At 45.1% G+C, this 18,780-nt stretch overlaps 1 long non-coding RNA gene across 6 annotated transcripts in view; it reads right to left on the bottom strand.

Moving 5' to 3' along the window:
• Nucleotides 1-9,084: 9,084 nt before the first annotated feature.
• Nucleotides 9,085-18,780, bottom strand: part of LOC118173451 — a 29,142-nt gene continuing 19,446 nt past the window's right edge. For 4 of the 6 annotated variants that reach the window (XR_004754198.1, XR_004754197.1, XR_004754199.1 and 1 more), the window contains 4 exons: nucleotides 18,387-18,481; nucleotides 15,980-16,002; nucleotides 10,216-12,142; nucleotides 9,085-10,120 (listed from right to left, as the gene is read on the bottom strand). This is a non-coding gene — a long non-coding RNA (uncharacterized LOC118173451). The remainder of the gene's footprint in view (nucleotides 10,121-10,215; nucleotides 12,143-15,979; nucleotides 16,003-18,386; nucleotides 18,482-18,780) is intronic. The other 2 variants (XR_004754201.1, XR_004754202.1) reach the window with 2 other exon arrangements.

Raw genomic sequence — 18,780 nt, 5'->3', positions numbered from 1 at the left:
GACAGGAGGGGACAGGGCACTGAATTTGAGCTGCAGCTTTTATTGCTACCACAGCTAAGGCAGAGGAAGCAGCCCAACTACCCTCCCAGACCACAGCCCAGACAACTCATATCAAAGGATTGCAAGCAAAGCCTTAGCCTCTTCCTGCAAATACTGACTGTGGGGTGAGGACTCGTGAGCTTCTGCATTGTGTTCCCAGAAACATCATCCAGTGAGTCCCAGGCTTAGTTCCCAAGTGCTTTCAGGTGCAGCCTGGTGAGCATACGCTATCCAGCCTACTCTGGGTGACCCCCATGATGGTACCAGCATAACCTACAAGATCACCTCTCATTTAAGTGCAGGTGCTCTGGCTGCTGAGTTCCTGATGCTCTGCCTTGTTCAGGCCATGGCCCGACTTCCTCTCGGAGCACTTTGCTCATAATGTTAGCACTGCTGAAAATGTTAAATAGTCTGGCTACTGCCGAGTCTACATATTATGGCAGCTAATGCTGTACTTGTTAAGCAGTCACTGTATTTCCAGCTGGTTGCAGTGGGCTCTGCACTTTTCAGTGCAGCTAAAATAATCCACAGAAACACCCATAAGCCTGACCTTCTCTGAGGTTTGCTGTCACGAAGAGAGGGAGAGAGAGAGAAAAAGCTAATTCTTTTCTACAGATGTTCTCAGCACTACTGTGATTTCAGCAAAACCAGAGAGCGTTCAAGTGCCTTGCTTAGCTAAGGCAGTGAGCACAGTCAAATGCACTCCCCAGACCTTTCTTCCAACTAACAGTGAAACCAGTGTCATTGAAGAAAAAATTAGAGAAAAAAAAAAAAAAAAAGCAAATACTGGGGATTTTTTTTCCTGTGATTTCTGTGGTTAAAGCTACAGCTAAAAGCAGCTGTAGCAGGTTACAGCAGAAACTGAATACGCTACTGTGTAGAGGCTTGATTGAGTGAACTGGGCAGTCTGAAAGGGAAATTGATTTGCAAACTTCAGAAATAGATTTAAACAAAACAAGATTCTCTCTTTCAATGGAGACATACTCTTTTCTCAGAAAACACCAGGACATAGTACAGGACACCTCAGGCATATACGTTGCAATGTTTAAAATCTGAAGCAATGAGAGCTGCACTGAAGCTTGCTCTGTTTTACTTCCATTTGGCATCCTGGAGCTAATGGAGTGGAGGAGCTCCAGCGAAGTGCTTCAGCCAGCCTCTCTGTAGCTTATGCCCTGAAATGCCCCTGCCCAACAAATCAGTACTGCAGTCCTCTGTTCCTTCAGAGGCTTCTCCCAAATATGAGACAGGAGAGAAATCCTCCCCCATTCTTCCATTTTTTTTTAATTATTTTTTTTTTTGCAAGACTAGGAATACCTAATAGCTAATAAGGAAATGAAAGGCTGCTGCGCAAATTGCAGGGGTGGCAGAGAAGGACATGCTCTGAATGAAGTATAAATCCACATGGTACTGCAACACGGCCCTCATCCAAACCTGCTTGGGGGCTGAGACCCCAGTTCAAAGTTCCCCTTTGCACCATGAAGCTGGTTAGATCCAGGGGCTGCTTCTGTGCCCCAGAGCCCTGTGCTGAATGGGGATCAAATAAATCCCTCTGGGCTGGGAGGACCAGCCTGGTGTTGCTTTTTAAGGATGCCCACTGCCCATGTGGAAAAGCTTCATGCTGCCCGGCAAAGTGGCTGTAACTGAACAGGAAAATAATCAGAGGGAGAACCATGATTATACATTTTCTATAAATACATCTGGCCCAGATTATAAACTCTTGCTCCATGCGAAGAAAAGATCAGGAATTGTGGAAAAATGTAATAAAGCTGTGTTATTCTGCCAGTTAATCCTCATCCATGCTGCAGTGCAGTATGTATGGTTTTACTGTCCTCTCCTATTCTGCTCTCTTAGCTTTATTTCCCCTGGTGGTTGGTCTGTGGCCAACAAAACTATTCTTGTGGAGCCTGAGGGAGGCTCATGGTGCTAAAGCAGCCATCCATGCAGTCAAGGATAATGCTGGCTTTCCAGGACCTCCTCTCAAGATTTCCAAAGCTTGACAAAGTGGGCACAGCTCCATGGATCTTGAGAGCCCCTGTTTGACTACCCAGGAATGTATAGTTATGCAGTTGCTACAGCTTTAGCTAAAGGAGATATACTTTGCTAGTTAACATTTTCCAGTGAAAGCTTAATTGGAGCATGCAGTAGCCAAGAAAAGAAAACCATTCTCAGCTGTAGCCTCTAAAATGTATTCTGCAGTCAGTCAGGACAAGTGCACATTAGAGACAAGCCTAACCCTAAATCCCACCCTTTGTGACCAAGGCTAGGAAGGGCAATGAATGACACAAAGCAAAACCTCCTCGTTTTGAGCATAGTATCCCCAGTACCTGTCGTGGGTTCAAAGGAGTCAACTCTATGTTGACATCTGAGAAAACAGTCAAGGAAAAGGAATCAATCAATAGCTACATGAAACCACTTCACATGCTTCGTTACTGTGTTAAATAATGGCCAAATAAAGTAAGAATATGTAACAGCTGAGTGAAATATTAGACCATAGAGAAACACAGGGCAGTGTTAAAAGTATCAGTTTTTCCTGTGAAGAGAAGTGGTATTTCTATACAGACTTGGCCAGCAAATCTTTCCATCCACTCCAGCTTTTCAAACAATTAATCTCATGGAAACCAGAGAGGGAAATCCTGCTGAGGAACCAAATGCTTTAAAAACAGTACTTTGGTGAATGGTCCAATGGCAGTGAAAGCAAATGCACCTGACTTTCTGGGCTGCACTCAGAGAAACCTCCCTCTAGTTTCAGTGACAAATGGGAATATATCTGTTCTCCAGTATCTGGCCTTTCTTGCCAGCTTTAAATCACATTAAGTGCAAAATTGTGTGTGTGTGTGTGTGTGTCTGTGTGTCTGTGTGTCTGTGTGTCTCTCTCTGTGTGTGTGTGTGTGTGTGTGTGTGTCTTTCCTTACCTAGTCTCAGAGATCTGTTTGTCTTCTTGTCAAAAAAGCCCTTCCACCTGCCTGCCCTCAGGAATATTGGCTGCAAAATCCGTCAGCTGCCTTTTACCTGAAGAAACCCTCTTAGCACAAGCATTTCCAGGAGAACAGGGTCTGAACCTCCAGAACCAGAAGATGCAGTTTCTGACAATACAGGACTTGGTGCCAAATCAGCATCTGCTTGATGAGATGCTCTCTTACAGCGTCACCCAGTTCAGGGACCAAGGACAGATTTGCAAGGGTTCAGCCCTGCCACACAGAGGGAAAAGGAAAAGGAGACCTCACGTGGGTTTGGTAAAGACGGGCAGAAAACAGACAGCAGTGAGCTGCCTGAGTTGGATGATGGGACAGGAGTAGGGAAAGCAAGTTATCCAAGAGACAGACTGCAACAGAAGGCAAGGAAATGGACTGTGCTTTCACCAGTTGTTTCATACGGGTGCTCGTATGCACAGCCCTGCCTGACACCAGAAGGCACATCCCAGACATTACAGGTTTCGATCCAACACATGTTGGTGGCAGAATTTCTATTACAAAAAGGAGAAGAACCTCCACCATAGGCCAGTAAGTGGTAAGGACAACATTCAGTAACACATTTCCTTCATCTTGGTCATCGAACAGCTGAAACACTTTGGCTGAAATTTAAAGCAAATTAATCAGCATGAAGCAGAAGGCTCTGGTTGGGAAGTTTCAAACCAAATAGCAGTGATTTGGTGAAACTGTAAGCAGCTGAAATGAGTTATTGTTGCTGGAAGTGCTGATCGATTTTAACAATAGGTGGTGTACCTGCATCACTTACTGTTTGCACAAAATCTGGTACTGCGATGACAAAGGTAGAAAACAAGGCTGGTAATCGCTAGCACCTAAAGCAGCATAAGGAAGCCAGGGAAAGCAGCTTTTCCTTGGAGTCAAGAGGTGGTAATATCACCCTCTCTTGCAGTGGAAACACTGGTTGCTGAATTTTAAATTTTCACAGATCAAAAGAAAAAAAGCCCTCCAGGTCATTTCTAATCCATGCATTTAACCGAGCCCATGAATTCTGAGATCCTCTCAAACAGACAGCATCTCATTTCCTAATGCTTTTCAAAAAGCCTAATAAGTGAATTGAATAAAGATGAAAGGAGCAACATTTTCATTACCCATTCCAACACAGAAGCCAGGACAGGAAACATCGGGGGGACACCACTGGTTGAGCAGACAGCTGCTGTGGCATCTCTGCATTACAAACCTAAGGATGAAGGTGTGGGTACATTATAGAAAATGTAAGCAGAGCTGTGTAGGGGCCTGAAGTGGGAGAATGAGCTGATGGGAGGGAGCAGCACGCGGAAGGAGTGCACAGTGAGTGCACCAGCCTACAAGTTGGATTGACAGTTGTGTAAAAAAAAGATTAGTAATATGACAGCATCCCAGGTTTTGAATTTAAATTCTTCAGCCAGGCTCTAGAGGAGTGTTATAGCTATTACCTAACCAAGACAGGTGAATTGTCAAAGCAATTTCAAACACAAAGAACCCCCAGGACCCATTGAGATGAATGCTCTTGCAGGGCCGTACCCCTTGGGATGAGACTTGTATTCACTGACATCAATAAAAAGTGCAACAGCATGTGTCCTCCCCAAATTCCTCTGCAAAACAACATCAAGCCCCAAAGCCACACTCACTGACAAGCTCTGTTCCCTGTTACCACGTTGCACAAGTCCTTTGTAAAACTAAAAGGGAAGCAGATGTGAATTCAGAGCTCTGCTCACACGTTCAGCAGGACTTCCCACAGGCAGGAGGAAAGTCCACTGGCCCACAGAAGTCAGCAGCTTTCTCCCCACACTTCTGCTCTGGAAAGGGGGTGCTTGATTCTTCCTGGCAAGCTCCAAAAGGGTTTTAGTGATTTGACTGTAAAATGCCTTGGTTAAGAGGGGCTGTGCTGCCAGACAAGTTAATGCCATGGGGAGCACAACACATTCACGGCTCTTTATGGCAAAAAGAACACAGCCAAGTGTACAATGAATCCTGAAAGCCTTGCAGGAGCCCCATAAATATTTCCAAATGCAGATGAGGTGAGAACATGGAGCTCTGTGCCCTACCAGTAGCCGCTGGTTCCTACCCACTTAACTACCTCTTAAACCAATTACACATTTGCTCCCATTTTAAGACCTCTGTTGTTCATTTGGCTGTTGCAACGTGGCTGTCTAATCCACACTATCCTCCTCCAAACACAGAAGCCGTGATCCCACAAAAATTGAACAGGGACAAAGCAGAAAGTAAACAGAACCATTACTAGAGAGGGTTGAGACGGCTCTCCTGGGGGCATGATCCTTGAATCAAGGTGAAGTGACTTGCACGTGCTGAAGGCCAGTCTCTGATGACAAACTTTTGGGAGCTGTGGTGTTGGCTTCCGTGGACACCTGCACAGCCTGCACCCTGTGAGGGCAGCGGTGGTCCTGTGTCGCAGGAAGACAAATGGGTTTAGAAGCCTTCTCCCCAAAGCACCCAGTGCCGTGACAGGGGATCCCTCTAATGTGAAACCCACGGGGAAACCCCCATGCTGCAGGCTCGCACACTGCCATCAGAATCAGGAACAGTCTGGTCTTAACTTGTACTGAACACCCATCCCATGCAAGTACCCTGGACCTGGAGGGTTTTTCTGACCGTTTGACTGACCTGCATGAGAGCCTGGAGAGGGCTGAGCAGTCCTCCCACAACACAAGGCGGGGAAGGGAAGATGTGTGACTGCCTGGAAGCAGCCAGCAGGCAGCAGTCACAGTCTCCAGGAGGTTTTCAGAAGACAGCAGGTTTTTCTCTAAAGAAAAAGGAGAGAAAAAGCTGCAGGAGTCTGACATTCAGAGAAGTCAGGCATCTGGCTGAACCTACACAGGTACACAGCATGTGATGGAAACAAGGCTCTGCGTGGCTCTGAGGGACTGGAAAACATTCAGCCTTCTACTAAACTCTTTATGAACAGATTTATTTTATATGTTGAGTGTCTCTCACTGTTCAGGAGTATACAGAAGAGTTAATTTACTCTACTATGAAGTGCCACAGTGTGGTGTGAAGTTTCATACACAGACAGGATTAAAAGGTTTCACTGAATTGAAAAGATGAGTTAATTTTGATTGCATTTAAAAAGGGTCAGAAAACAGAAGAATGGGAGGAAAATCCTTTTCATAGGGTGAAAGGAGATGGAAGCCAATGATGGTTAACTTACAGCCTCTTATGCTTTCTGGGTGTTAATGTTAAATCAGCTAGACTCCTGCCAAGTTATCTCCTCTAAGACACCTTTAAGAATTAATTTATTTTTTCCATTCACTTCAAGTTCCTGGACTTACACGTCTCAGTGTAAGTTCACTTGAGATTCACTTCCAGACTAACGGGGAAAGCTGTTATTTTGCTTCAACTTGCCCAGTAAATATTATATTATCCATACAGCCAAACATCAGTATATGTATGTAGTCCAGGTTTTTATAATTTTAGCAGGTCTCCCTGGCACGCACACAATTTGAATCAAACCACCTCCCCCGGAGGTTTTGTTCTCCATTGCAGCACACAGGCAATCCGGACTAGAAATTAAATGTTGCAGACAAACCGGCTGAATTTCCGGAAAATATGATGGGGAGCACACCTTCTCCATGAGAGCTGTAGGAATTTGCAGAGATGCACTGAGCTTTCCTCCCATGCTGGAAATGCTCTAACCCCAAACCTGTACTTTTCCCGAGGATGCCCACTGCAGCAGGAGCCTGCTCTGGCTCAAGCTGTTCTATCAGGGTGCTCACACCCAAATCTGTTCAGGGTGCTGCTGACTGACACAGGGAACAATGCCACCTCTAGTACAAAACAGCCTCTATCTGCAGAGAGCTGTTGCAGCTCTTTAAAGAGCAGCCAAGAGCAGAGTGTGCTCTCGCTTCCCTCCGAGCACCTGCATGCATCTGGAGGCACTGACGGCACGCCGAGCTGCCCAGTGTGCTCAGAGCCACCAAGGGGCACGTGCTCCCAAAACCATCCATTGTGTGTGTCCTTCAGCTTGTCTAATTCCACCCTTGGCCCTCTCAGGCATCATAGCCCTACCCCAGCAAAAGGCAGCGCATACGAATCCTCTCCTCATGTCGTTTAGGGGAAGGCACATACATCAAAGCCCTAATAAAGAGGAGCACACTTCCCTCTTTGTGCGTGGGGAGCATCAACTGGAAAGGAGCCAAGCAATTGCTGAGCCCTAGAACTAAAAAAAAAAAGCATTGAACTCATTACCCAGAAGACTTACAAACTGAGCCTGAAAGAGATTATAAAACCCCATCCAAACAGGCACAAACAGCAAAGCACCCACCCTGCAGGAGGGAGTGCGCTCTCACCCCGGCAGTGCTGGGCTCTTGTAAGCACCAGGGCTCTAACAAATTCCTCTAACACTCCTCAAAACACGTGCCAGGCGGTGAGTCCCACCCCACCAGGAGATGCCTGGCTGGGATCATGGCAGTAAATCACCAGCACAGGATGGCTCCCCAGAGATCATGGCTCTGCTGATGAAAAACCTGCTGACGGCCCGCCACGTTGCGCGGATGGGTTTCGCTCACGCGCGGCGCCTGCAGTTGGCTTGTGACCTGGCTGAACATTTGCATAGCCTAAATATTCCTGGCATTTATTTCACAATGTTCTTTTAAATCTAAGGAAGCGTGCGCTTTGGCTGTTTCGTTGTCTCCTCCCTGCTGCGGTTACAGGGAAATGGATGACTGTTGATTCTGTGATTTGGTGTGCAGATCCTCTGCCCCGGCTCGAGCAACACTTACCAACGGGTCACAGCTTTCCCAAGTATAACTGCTAGTCGAGCTGACCCTACACATCACACTGGCATTTTGCTTTTTGGCTTTTTTCCCCCTTTTCTGGACTTGTGACAAAGAGGTCACTGACAGAGTGGGCTACGACAAGCCTAGAGCTGTGATTGACCATGTAAGATCACAAGATCTGTTTGTTACAACCCCTATAAGTAGGGGAAAGACATGGCTTTGAAGTAGAGAAGGTTTTTTTTTTTTTTTTTTTTTTTTTTTTTTTTTTTTTTCTTGAGAACATCAAATCTTCCGGATCAGACAGGCCTTGCCCAAGGCATCGTTCCTAGAAAAAAAGGATTGTTTTAGCTTTAACCTCAAACTGCACCCTGAGCTGTGTCAGGCCACGGGTGCAGAGGGATGTCAGCTCCTCCTGCTGAATTTTCAGCTGGCCAGATGCAAGCTGGCTACAGGCCAGATGCTGCAGGGCTGCATGGGTCAGAGTAAAATCCCTTTCCCAACCTGTAGGGAAGGGTGCCCACATCTGGACAGGGCACATCTGCCTGGTACAAACTGCCCGCTAACTGACAAACTGACACTCCTGCCTGGCCAGCTCGGAGAGGGCCAGTTTTACATGCCTTTTTTAAAAAAAATATACTATATATTATATATTATATATTTTAAAACAGTTCTCTTGTAATTTGTATTTCCAACCACTTGGCTATCAAGTGAGTTGTGATTTCTAGCAAATTACTTGCAACACCACCCCTCTATAGGAAACACCGAAAATTAAAGCAGCAACATTTGCAGGGTTGCTTGATGCATCTGGCCACCTGATGCCAGCTGCAGAGGCAGTGGCTCACTCTTTGTCCTCTTGCCCTGATGCCAGGGATCTAACAAGACAGCTGAGAAGCTCTGAATGCTACATGAAGCATGGTTTAATTAAAATAAAATATCCCAAGCACATTGCATGTATTGAATTATAACTCTTACCAGTGGTTGTTTTCATAAAGTAATTGCAAATGCTTGCTCTTGTGCTTGCAAAAAGAGTGGTCAAACTTTAGTCTGCCTTGCTGAACAGTCAAAGATCTCATGAGAGGTTTGGGCACTTTAAAAGGATCAGCAATTATCTGTGGCTCTGGCTTCGCGTTTACTTTCCTTGCATATTCGTGCCAGCAATATTTTAGCATTCATATAACAGGAGGAAGCAGAATCTGACAGTGGGGGAGACAGCTGAAGTGAAGCAGATGTCTTTTAAATTCGGAGCACATAGAGCATAGAAGCACTGACTGATCGAACACAAACTAGAAGTGAAACCAGAAAAGCCCAGAACTACAGAAAAAAAAACAAAGTGCAAAAAAACAAACTTATTTTTAAAACTCTTCCCTTCTTTGAATACCTCATTGCATTGCCAAGTAGCACAGGTAAGGAATTTTCAATAAGTTCAGTCCTATGTTGACCCGGTCCCTTGCATTATTACTTTTTGGCACAGCACATAGGACACCTCTAGGCCAAAACACAAGTGATGTTGAAAGTACAACTGCTCCTTCCCTTTGGGAATGCAAGTTTTCTGATAGTTATATAAACACATTTGGATTTTTTTTTTTTTGGATATTCACCACATTAGCAATTATACTATTAACGGTGAGTCAGAGAACATTTTGCTGACATTTTAAAACACACAACTTAAGGTCAGAACCTCCTAAACTTCGCAAAGCAAGCAGACCTGATGTGGAACAGCCTCATTCGCTCTGGTGGGACTGCTCTAATGAGCAAGGATTTGCAGCATGTGATCTCAGGTTGGGAACTACATAGAGCTGCTTCCTTTTAATTGCAAGGCACTGAGCACATTCAGGCAAGAGCAAAATATAAGGATAAAAGAGCAGCTCCGTAGAAACACCAGATAATTATAAAATGAAAAAGAACCAAGGGTGGAGTGTTGTTTTTTTTTTTCTTTTTTTCCTGGTTAATCTAGGAAACCTATTCAACTGAGGCAGCAACCAGTGGTCATTAGAAAAGTGCTGTGACATGCAAGCAGCCAAAAAAGCTCCAGTCCAGGCTTTACTATAATCACAGACCCGAAGATAGACTTTCAACCTCTCTTGGAACAGCTCTCCCCTAAAAGCAGACCTGGAACATAACCCCCACACCAGAGGCTATCTTTGATGCAGAAGCCCTTCTGGATAAACCAACGCAGGGAGTTTCTTGGCAGAGGAGAGGGGTTAGTTATATCTCTGCTTTGGCCGTCACACAGCACAGACAGAGGCAGGCAGGGAGGCTGGTCGAACTCGGCTGCTTCACTGTGCTGCAGCTCGCAGCACTTTTTGATGAAATTTTGATCCATGCAGACCAGACAACTGTCCCTTCTCCCACGCTTTGCTCACATCTGGATTTGAGATAAAGCTGAAAAAAAAAATGAATATAATTCAACTTAAAACACAGCCTTCATTTAGTATATGTGCCCAGTTGCTCAAATCGTACAAAATAGTCGCTTTTACCTGATTTTGACAGAATACCAAATATCAACCCCTGTGTTCTCAGGAAGTCTGTGAGCTCTTGTGCGCCTTGGCCTGGCTGGTGGCTGCGTGGCAGAGCCACACAGGTTTTGCTCAGCTTTGCTTTTTGCCTGGGTACATTTCTATGAAAGCCGTTTCCCTGCCATAACCACAAAGGATGAGGTAAAGAGGAAAAAACTCAAAGGCCCTCAGTGAAAACCATTCTCGAATAAGGTGACATAAGCCTCATATAGAGGAGATTAAGCTTAATCTCTGAAAAGGGCCAGCAGAAAAGGCTGGTGGACTTCAAAATGAGCTGCAACAGCTGTGTTTTGGTTGGCCAACAACTGCTCTCCCTTTGGCTGCTGCTGGCTCTGCTCTTGTGAACAAGACAGATCATTAAAATACAGCGATCGGGCTCCTTTGTAGCGCACTGCTGGGGCTGAAGGTGGTACCAAAGCTAAGCAGGGAGGTAACGAGATGCTCCTGCCACTGCAGAGCCAGCACTCACTGGGCAGTGCTGCCCGCAGGTTGAAGCGAGAGATACCATTTATTGGCTTCAAGCCTGTCTTCATTTTTGTTTCAGAAACACCTTTTGATAGGAAAATGCATGCCCTTCTATCTGTCTGGTTTAACCGCTGGGTTTAATTGGCCTTTTTTTTTCAGACCATAATAGATAAATCAGCAAGACGTGGTGGAAGTCAGAATAAATCAAGCTCAAAACTTTTCATTACTTACTAGTCGCCACAGAAGGAGAGGAACTGCCCATTTTCCATGGTAATAAGCTATGCCACCAACCTGCAGTGTAGCTTAAAATAATTAACGGTACCAAAAAAAGAAAGGGTGTGTATAGGAGTGTCTGTGGAGCCACTCCACCCAGTACGATAGGAAAAAAACGAACTGGGTGGACCTGCATTCCAGTGGCAGCTCTGAACGGCTGCACTTTGTATTTCTGTGCCCAGAGATATACATTTCTTGCATGCGATCACAAGCAATGAGGAAAAATAAGAGGCAACTTGAAAAGCAAAGCAAGACAAAACAAAGCACTCAAGGAAAAAAAAAATGGTAATAATTTGTTCGACAAGACAAAGAACAACTCACTGTGTGTGCTCAGGAACGCTGGTTTTCATCTTTGCAGTAATTGTATCGTTTATTAGGTGATGTTTCCTGTGATGGTATTTAGAGTTATTGTGCAAGGATGTCATAACATCCCTGTTTATTAGATAACTTTGGGGACGTTGCTGTGGGAGACTATAAGAGAAAATAACAAGAGAGAAATTGTCTGAGAAAGATCGGGTGCGCAGCTTGAATACAAAGAGCTCAATGCACAAAACAAGACAGGGGAAATAACCAAGTAGCAACCTTTTTTTCTGCAGGTATAAGATGCCTGGTATTCAGATCTAACCTTATGACTGGGACATCTGTCAGACCAACGAGAATCAGGGAAAACTGGGTGCAAAACCCTTGGGTCTTGCTGCAAAGGAGGGAGCTGAAAGGAGAGATGCAGGCACAGAACAGCTGGGAAATCTGGAAAATTAGGAACCTTGAGGGGACAGAAAGGCTTGTGCCACACACACCAAAGTATACCGTGCTGTTAAGCTTTTCTTCTTCAGATGAATTGCTCTAAATGATTTTCCTTCCCACTGAAGGGTTTTGGAGTAAGGCTACTCAGAGCTGCTCTTAGTGGAAACCACAGAGTGCTGTGTGTGCTGCTCCAATGCAGGACTGGAGGTTAAGGTGAGACAAAACCCAAAATACAGAGGGTTAACATCAGACAAAGCCCAAAATACCGTCCATGCCCCTGATTAGCCTGTCCTGGTGGGCTGGCCTCTGGCATAGCCTCAGGCAATGTCTTGTACCTTATTACAGCTTAGCTAGTCCAGGTCTGGTCACCGTCACTTCTTCATTGCTTTGTTTCCTTGGAAAAGTCCTAGAAGGGAAGTCAGTGCCACTCACTTGGCCTTCATGAAAAGAAATCAAAGAAACAAAAGAAAATGGAAGGTTCATTTTTGTTCAGAAAAATAATAATAATAAAAAGTTGATATCAGCAGTACAGAAAGAAATATCCTAAGTATTCAATTTTGATTTCTGGAGTTAAATCAAGTTGATTTCCTCTCCTTCAATAGGATGTTCCTTCGGTATTTAATATCTTTCCTCTGTTTTGGAATGCCAGTCTTGTTGTCGTCACTGAAAGAGATGTTAAGAGTCCTCAGAGGCTGCACTCATGAATAAATGTTAAATTCATTCATTTCCTAAAAACCCGTCATCTTGGCTGCACAATGCTACCCGAGGCAACGATGCTGCGAGTGGGCTGTGGGTCCCGCTCCCGGACTCTGCATGGCCCTGGAGCATCGCTGCTGCCGTTGGCTTTGCCAGCAGATCTCAGGGCAGCGGGGTCAGCCACGAACCACTGGGCAGTAGCAGGATGTGCTTGGTGTGCCTCGAGGAGGAAGGGCCAAATCAAAGCCAAATGCTCAGCAATGCATAAAGAACACGGGTAACAACTGAGCTGCAGGCTCACCTCATCCCAAGCCTTTTTTTTCTTTTCTTTTCTTTTTTTTTTTTTTTTTTTAGTGGTTCAGATGTTTTCGTCTCTTGCTCCGCTGTGCTCTGTGTTTCTTGTCACCGCTGTATGCACAAGGTTGTCACTGCCTGGGTCAAGCAGAGCAAGGCTGGTCAGAAGAGAACTGACTCGATGGAGGATGAGTCTGCAGGTCAGGCAGTGCACTTGGGATGCTTGGGAGGATAAAGGCTGCACAGGGCTATGGCTTTACTGTGCAATTATTCTTGATAGCCGTGCCTGGTTTATGGAGCCAAGAAGCTTTTTTCTTATTTAAAAAGTAAGCTTTATGGATCAGCAACAAAATGGTAAGGCGTGTCTTCGCTCTGAGGTATTTATTTACAGTTGTGATGAAGGAGAGAAAGAAAAACTTGGGCTTTAGCTCTTCGGAGTTTGGAGAGACTGCAGTTAGAAAAATCACCTTTTGACTTGTAAAAGGAGCACATTTGATCTGGGAATTGCTCAGACAGGAAAAATCAATATGGACTGGTATAATTTGTTATTTACACAAAGTCATTTTACTCTTGACTGCTAAAGGCCTTACACCTTTTATTAATAGACATTTTTCAAATAGATTGCACTGAAGACTCTAAACCACACACAGCTCTTCTCTCCCTCTGGGCTGATGGCTGAAGTTTGGGGTTTAAGGAAGAGGTAAAGCAGCCAAGTGAATGAGGGGGACACCTGCAAGGCTGAGATCTGACCTGGGCACTGGTGACATTAACTCTGGGAACCAGTTTCTACACGTGCATCAAGTAGTTGCCCACCATGGTGTGCAAGCCCTGAGTTCAGATCTCCCTGTGCTGCATGGTGTGCTGCAGCACACCATGGGATGCTGGATGGATGGATAGGGCCACAAAGTGATGGAGCGGCTGTGACAGAGGCTTCAGCCAGGAACCTGCTTTCCAACAGAGCCTCTCTGGATGCCCAGCAGGGTGAAGTCCACCTCACCAGTGCAGCTCCAAGTGCAGGATCAAACCAGTGGGTGAATGACAAGGTGTCTGTCCCTATAAGCTTCATGTCAGATGAGGAAAGAGTATGGGATAACTCGTCTCTGTGAGCTGCAAGGCAAAAGCTAGTTGGGAAAAGTTTGTGCTCAACAGGAGAGGTCTGAGACTAGCTGTCCAGCTTCTCAGTCCAGGTGGGCTTTTCCACGGCAGCATCACACCTTGTTTCAAAGAGCCCCACTCAGCAGAGCAAAAGCAAACACCATCAGGCTGTGTTCTGCAGCAGCATTTTAGAGCTGACGGCGACCAGCAGAACCATCCAGCTTTGTTCATGTGGAGAGAAGAAATTGCTCTTTGCTTTTTGCACGCTGGGTTTGTTCTGAACTGCAAACAAAAGCAGTTGTCTAAACTGATTCTGTCTTAATGCAGAACCAGATTATTTCCTTTTCTTCCTTCTCCATCTGCTGCCTGCTTAGAGCTACCCAGGTTTACCATATTCAATGCTTGTGATTAATGCTTTCTGCAGGAGTATTTTTTTCTATCCTATTGCAACATTGCCTTCAATATTCAACCCGCAGGACAAGGGTGGCATCCCAGTGGTGCAGCCATATGCTCCCAAGCCCTTTCCCTGCAGTACAGAACTGAGCCTCTCTTTAAGTGCAGGTGTCATTTGGGCTGAGGTGCTGTGCTTTCAGGATGGAGAACTGCACATGCGGATCTGAAGCCTCTTGGAGCAACACTGTCATAATAAAAATGAGCCTGGTTGCGACAGTTTCCATTGTGGTAAAGCAGATGAGTTCTTATCTCCTTTTGTCAAAATTAAACACTTTTGCTTGGCCCAAAAAAGATAATTCCTCCATTTGAAATGCAGATCTGATATTTTGCTATTCAATTAAATTTCTCTGCCTTCTCAGATAGACTGCAATTGTTACTCAATTTCCTAACTGTGGCACTCTGAGGAGGGAGGGATATGCTCACCATTCTTCTCCCTGAGGCTGCATTTTGCATCTGCAAGAATCAACCTAGAAAAATATCTCATGATGTAGCTCTCTTGTATTTGCTGTGCCACCTCCCCTGTAAATACAGTCCTTTCATTAAAACGAGCATATTGCCCCCCATCCATTCCCTGTCACTTCCATGACCTCGGGAGGTCAGAAAGCCCAGCTTGACAACACCATTCCTGTTTGAGAATGCCTCCAGTGAGCAGAACATGGAAATGTACCCACCCCTTAACATGGGAACATGCTCACCCCTTAAAAACCAAACAACAAACAAACAAAAACCACAACAAAACAGGATGTTTCATTTTATGTCAATCAGCCCTGAGAGCATCCTTTTAAGAGACCTTACCTTGGTGGTTTGGTGAGAGTCTCTGACAGTAAAGGTATTTCTGATTCCCTTCTTTCACTTCAGATGCTCTTTGTTCCTTCTGTTTGCACTTCATCACACCCACACATGCTCCTATCACACATCCCCTCCTGGCCATCCTTCTAAATCTATCATCCGGTTGTACTTCAGCAGCATTCAAGCTCCTTGCCCCAGACACCCCTAGGAAGAGGGGATTTCCATCCCTCTTTGGGGGACAGAAAACGAGCTGCTTCTCCTCAGCATGTCTGTGCCAGGGCACATTTCCTTGGGGAGATCTCCCACAGTCAGGAGGTGATTCTCTGTGTAGCAGCCCAAGTAGCACCACCTGACTTTATTGTGCAGTTTTTAAGCAGTGTTGAGCAACTAAGTGCATCAGGAATGCCAAAGCTTGAAGTAGTGCAGAGTTACAGGGGAGACATCTCAAGCTGAGATACAGAAGGGACAAGAGATTAGTTACAAAATCAAGATGGAAAGGAGTGATTTGGAAGCTTTACCCCTTCCCATAACTACAGATTCAGTGAAGCATTTTTTCTGCACTGCAGTCATAGCCAGCAGCATATAAAGTATAAGGATTGAAATATTTTGAAGTGCTGTCACAGTGTGAATGATTTTCTTTAGAGCATAAAATCAGACTGCAAAGTTATTTTCTGTCTGTGGCGACACAAGAAGAATGTGAATGTGATCAGATCTGGCCCTGGGCATAGAGGAGAGCAGAACTGGCCTTAGCCAGATTCTCTTTTTTTATTCAGAGTCCTACTAAGAAACACAAAATCCAAAAGAAATTCTGAATCTGACTGGATGTCTCATAAGAGGAACAGGATTTCAGCATAGCTGAAACAGCATGACTTTGATTATTTGAAAACGCATGATTTAATCATTTCATTATGCATACCTTTTCACAGCAGGCGCCACAGCCTAAAACAGACAGAGACAAGCATTAGATGAAACAACATACTTTCTAGCTAAAGAGATTGGAATCAAAGAATTTAATCTTGCAAGGCACTGATATCCTTGCTGCCTTTAGACTTGGCTGCAAACAGCAGGTGAGCAGCACAGCGCAAATGGAGCCTTAGCGGAGCGCTCTGCTCAGAAGTGACATCCTGCAGCATGGCTTTGGTCTCTGCCTTCCACCGGGCACACCTGCACGTCTCATGTCCCTACACACATACAACATGCTCAGAGTGTTGTCAGTGTCCTGACACCCACCCTTAGCCCAGGTTGCCCTGACTGCCCCCATGTCCTTGCCACGCGTCCATCCTGCGTCTGTCCAGGCTGAGATCACCATGGGAGGCACCTAGGTCTCAGATCTGTCTGCGAAGCACCCAAGCAGCTCTCTGCACCATTCAGTGCCCTCAGAACAGCATCCTTGTCATGACTCAGAGAGCTGCTCAGTAACGATGCACAGCGCCGTGGGCTGGTTAGCAGCAGGCGGTCCCATGGTTAGCGTGCAGATGCACAATTTTTCCCCACACAGAACACTTGGTCTGCCCCTTTCTGTGATGCCAGATGCTTTTACTCTACTAGGAAATGGAAACAACCAGGGCCACAAGCAAAGATGACCTGTGGTTCAGCAGCACCCTAACACGGACATGCTTGTGTTGCTGCATTGTTTAGCGGGGGGCACAGTGTCCAGAAGAACCTCCTCTGATTGCAGAATAGAGCCTTTGTTCACATCCCAGCCCTGCCATCCTCCACGTGTTTTGCCAGAGAGCTAAACCAAATGGCCTCCAATTTCTATCAGAAATAAAAGAATATAGATGAAAATCCCATGGGAAGAAGCCCCCAAACACGAGCTTATGAAATATTTTCATATATGAAATATTTTCACAGTGCTGGAAATGAACAGTTTGACCCATGACTTGCAAGATGAAGGCCGGCCGGATTGTCCCCAGACCTTCTCTTTAGAGGACACCTGGAGTATCCCCACCAAACAGCCCATGCTAATGGGCTTCAGCCAAGCTTGTGGAAACCCCCTCTGAGAAAGGTTAAAAGCTGCAAATTCTGTGTCTATACCCCAACCCTCTGCAGGTGTGAGAACCAGAGTAATGGGAATAGTGATGCCACCCTTTCCCCACTAGAAAGGTGGCTGAGAACACTGACTAGTTTCCTACAGACCTAACCTGGATTCACCCCGTGACCCAAGGAGGCAAAGCTCAGTCCCAAGCCCTAATACATGGGCTCATGGCCAATTAAAAGGTGTTTGAAGGGCAGCAGAGTGCCAGAGAGCGCTTTGATCTCACAGATCCCAGCCAGATGTGTAATAGCTGCTCAGGTGTTTGTGCAGGTATCAGTAACAGTCCATGCACATCAGACAGACAGCTTTCTTCCTGGGTTTGCTAACAGAAACAGCGGTTGCTCGCAAATCACAGAGAACAGAAATAATCCCTACCTTTTTAAACATCAAAAATTGTAAAGCTTCACAGCTGCACGGTTCTGAAATTGAATTGAATGACTTGACTTGCCAAAACCTGAGATCAGAGTTCCAGGTCTTTCATGCCACAGCTGAAAGTATCAATAGCGCTCAAAGAGGAGCACAGAGCTGCCTTTCAAACACCGATTGTGGCTTTAGAGGCACTATTGGGTCTTATCCTTCTAGCACAGTAGCCTCGATTCAAAGTGGGTATGGGAGTAAAGCAAACTGTTTTTCAGCATGAACGTTTTGTTATTTAAAGGACTGGTTTTTCTTTCTGAAGCTCTATCTAAAGCCAGTTAAGGAATCTGTATTTCAATTAGTGTTTGAATTTAAAATATAAAGCATTTGAGTTTTTTTAAGTAGGAGAGCAGTGGTGTATTTTCTCTGCAAGCAATGCAGCAACGATTCAAAAGCAATATTCTTGCAAGCACAGACTTGATCATACAGAAAGGCTTTGGGGATGAAGCATTAAATTCCCAGAAATTGCTTTCCCCATTGATCAAAAGAGTCCCAGGCCTGCTGATTTCTGATGCTTTAGGACCATATTGCTCAACCAGAACATCTCTCTGCTTAGACACAAATCTCTTGCCTTCACACATTGCCCCAGTACGTGAAATGTCTCAGCAGCTCAATGTCAATTATTTATTTATCCCTCTAATGCCCTTTTGAGTTCTGGCACTGTTACTTGCCTAAGTTTGCAGAAAAGAAAACCAAGGCATAGTAAATCTAAATAACCTGTTAGCTTCTCTTTTACTTGTTGGTCATTGTTGTATTCATTACTGGTAAACAAAATTTCATTAACAGTAGAATAAGTGATTCTAGCATCAAGATCAGAGGTGATTTTTTTTTGCAAGCAAGAGGAAGAGGATGTCAGCTTTTTACTCACCACGCTCTCTGCAGTCAAGCTGAGCAGGATTGTCCAGCTATGCTCAGAGAGGCATTTCCAGTTTCTCACCAACCAAGGAGACAACCTGTGGGACTCTGACGGGAAAAGAAAGACTAGATTTGTACATATGCATATAATATATATATAAACATACACACGCATACATATATATGATATATTTAGGTAGATAGATGGCTATATTTATGTCGATAGATGTAAACATGTAGAAACCCTAACTGCTGTAAAATGAACTGTTTTCAAAGCACATCATTCTGGTCCTGAAAACCCTGGAATCTTTCTTCCAATGACAAATACATCCTCTTCCTGCCTATCCAGGACCTCAGCTGCAAAACGCAGAACCACTTTGTGTCATTGCAGAGAAAAGAAAAAGGAA

Source organism: Oxyura jamaicensis, chromosome 12, assembly GCF_011077185.1.
Source record: "Oxyura jamaicensis isolate SHBP4307 breed ruddy duck chromosome 12, BPBGC_Ojam_1.0, whole genome shotgun sequence".
NCBI classification, from domain to species: domain Eukaryota; kingdom Metazoa; phylum Chordata; class Aves; order Anseriformes; family Anatidae; genus Oxyura; species Oxyura jamaicensis.
The sequence above is the reverse complement of the archived record's forward strand: the minus strand, read 5'-3'. Positions and strand labels throughout refer to the sequence as shown.